We start from the raw sequence: 3,136 nt of genomic DNA on the forward strand, positions 1-3,136 counted from the left end.
CACACACACACACAACACACACCACACCACACACACACACACACACACACACACACACACACACACACACACACACACTCACCACTCACACACACACGAACACACATCCTCTCGAGTAAAAATGTTGTTAATAGGGGAAACGTGAAAGGGACAGTCTACAGACTCATAAGGAGAAGGGAGGGGGACGTCCGACGTCAGAGGAAAATTGGGTGGGGCCTGGGAAGGGAAGAGATAAACATATATAAAAGTGATTCACGTTCAGTGGGGTACGGTTAGAGTAACCGTTGTTTTTTTTTCTTGTAGATCTTTTTCTCATAAATTTAACATCTGTTATGTTAATACTAGTGGTAATTTAGTCTCTTACGTTTTACACTCAACAAGTTTCACTTGTGAGCGGAGAATATATTATACCGAACCACAGGTAACTAAGGTACTTCTCTCGTATAATGTGGTCTCTCTCAGAGATCACCTAACGTCGTCCACACACACACACACACACACACACACACACACACACACACACACACACACACACACACACACACAATGCTGCTTTTCTGGGATTAGTCTCTCGCTCCCTCTCTTGTTTGTCCTTGCCCAGATGATGGTGATCTAGTAGTTGTCTGTGCACGTCCCTTTATAGTCTGCTCTTCTGTGGAAAGTCCCTGAGTCACTGTGCTGAATCCACTCACAGTGTGTAAAACATGCTAACATATTTTCTCTCAAGCTGTACATGTAGTTGTGTCTTCTTTTTTATTTGTGTATCTCTTTATATCTCACCAGACTTTTTGCTACGTCATTCCCTCCCTCTGTTTAATATGCTGTTTGTAATCCTCCCTCATTTTACAATCACTTTGTTCAATTGCTGTGTTCAAGAGTTCCTCTGGCTCTCCTTGCGCCTCATGCCTCCTCTTGTACTCCTCTTCCAGGTCGGGGGTCTCCAGTTGGAGGGTTGTAGTTTTGACGGTGTTCATCTCTGTGAGAATCAACACGACTCTCCCAGTGTGTCCGCGGTCCCGCCCTGCTATATGGCCTGGGTGGCACAGGTGTGTGTTTGTCTTTAAATCAGAAGCAAAAACAAAAATTAGAACAATTATAACAATAATATAAAATCTGATAAAAAAAAAACGAAATAAATACGTATACAAGAAAATGTAATATACAGTATGGTGTACGGTAGAAATATTTGTGGTTCTGTTAGATCGTTCTACAGTCTGATCGGTCATGTAACTTTGTGTGAATCCTAAAGGACGGTTTATCTATTTCATATGAAAGTAACAATTAAATAAGACGTATTCAGGATGAAGCCGTGGTCCATGGCAGAATACCAAACATGTGTGCTCTAACAGGGAATCTTTGGAGATACATTCATTGATTGGGTTGAAACCATCTATAATGTTCAGCTTTCTGGTTTTTCTGATGAGAATAACAAAACATATATATTTTGAATTAGACTTAAAATATGAGTTTTGAAATATACTGCATACAGTTATATATATTTAGATACTTATGTCTACTAGTTATATACATATGTGTTAATAATGGGCATCATTAGGCTCCAGCTGTAGAGGGAAGGCTGATAGTCTTTAAATAGACAAGACACATTTTTGGTCTTGTTTTAGTTGGCAGAAAGCCTAATGCGTACCGACCACATTTTTTGTTACATTATTTCAGGCAACATTATTTTGGACACTTGATAGCATGATCAGAATAGTGATGTTTTCTTTTGTTGGGTTAAACTAAGCAGCTTCTCTATGCCCACTTTGGGGGAAAGGTGCTGACCTCCTCACCTCACCTCAAGTGGCTTCAGAAAAGTTAAATCCAAGAATGTGCCACTTCAGTTAGTGTGTGTAACACATCTGTTTAATGCATGTTAACTACTTGCATTTTCCGTCATTTTGCATACACTCATTAATTGTTGTGTTCTGTGTTTGGTCCCAGAGCTCTGCTGCTGACTCGGCTGCTTCAGAGGAGAGCATCTGGCTGCCTCTGTACACGAGCTCAGAGAGGGTGAAGGTGGTCACACACATCTGCCTCCCCTGTGGAGTGAACCCTAACCAGTGGATTCAGACTGGAGCCGCTCTGTTCCTCAAACAACAGTGAAAGGAAGTAGGATACACACATAGAGACCCTAACAACAGAGGACTGTGTGAGCACTGGAAGCCTCAGGTGAAGATGATGTTGTCATGAAAGGCAGATATCACTGGGGAACAATTATTAACGCTGCAAAAATGTCAGGCTCCGACGCTGACACCATCGTTTTTTGAATGAAGTACCTTAGCTTGGAGACCAAAGATTAAAACAAGCAGTTACAGTATGCCACCATTTGCATTAGATGGTACAACAGAAGGGAAAACTGAATAACCGACTGAAGTGGTTTGCTTATAGGAACACTAATACTGGAATGTAAAGCCCGTTCTTCTCCTGACAGCTAAATGGAGCAGCAGTAACATAACATAATATTAATTGAACATCAAGTAATAACTTTTGATACCTCTGAATTATCCTAATGTTAGTCCCACTACAGATATCTTATACATTTCGTAAAATAGTGTTGAAATCTTATTTATCTTCTTACTTATCTTAAAAGTTATTTTGTGTACACATTTTGTGAAGAACAATATCAAATTTGATGTACTAAACTTAGGATTGAATGTTTGATTCATGGTTATTCTGTTTACTAAGTGTATTTTTGGACCATATTTATTCAAAATAAAGATGAAATTAAAGTCATTATTGCTGTCATTTTTAGTCTTAGTAGTCATTTACTTGCATCTTTCCAGCCATGTGGTCTCTCTTCTTATCTGATTTCAGTTCAGCATCTATTATCAGAGTTAAGAATAATACACAGAGGTGTGTGTGTGTGTGTGTGTGTGTGTGTGTGTGTGTGTGTGTGTGTGTGTGTGTGTGTGTGTGTGTGTGTGTGTGTGGGTGGGTGTGTTCAAGACCACACACTAGCAGTAGTCACGTTTGATCAACAGTAAACAGTATGAATCAAAGTTCACTCTGCGTGATCTGCCACTCACTCAATTCTGCTTAAACGGGCCCTACAGGCGTGAAACCCCTCACTGTCTTTTCCCAAAGCAAATTGTGCTTCTCTCTCTCACACACACACACACACACACACACACACACA

General features: G+C 40.2%; 1 long non-coding RNA gene across 1 annotated transcript; it reads left to right on the forward strand.

Moving 5' to 3' along the window:
- Positions 1-930: 930 nt before the first annotated feature.
- LOC104961514 (uncharacterized) lies at positions 931-2,388 on the forward strand. Its single transcript, XR_800106.1, has 2 exons — positions 931-1,046; positions 1,942-2,388. It is a non-coding gene; the product is annotated as an uncharacterized lncRNA (long non-coding RNA).
- Positions 2,389-3,136: the final 748 nt, after the last annotated feature.

The sequence above is a fragment of the Notothenia coriiceps genome, unplaced genomic scaffold (genome assembly GCF_000735185.1).
Source record: "Notothenia coriiceps isolate Sejong01 unplaced genomic scaffold, NC01 NC01_scaffold00033416, whole genome shotgun sequence".
Taxonomy (NCBI): domain Eukaryota; kingdom Metazoa; phylum Chordata; class Actinopteri; order Perciformes; family Nototheniidae; genus Notothenia; species Notothenia coriiceps.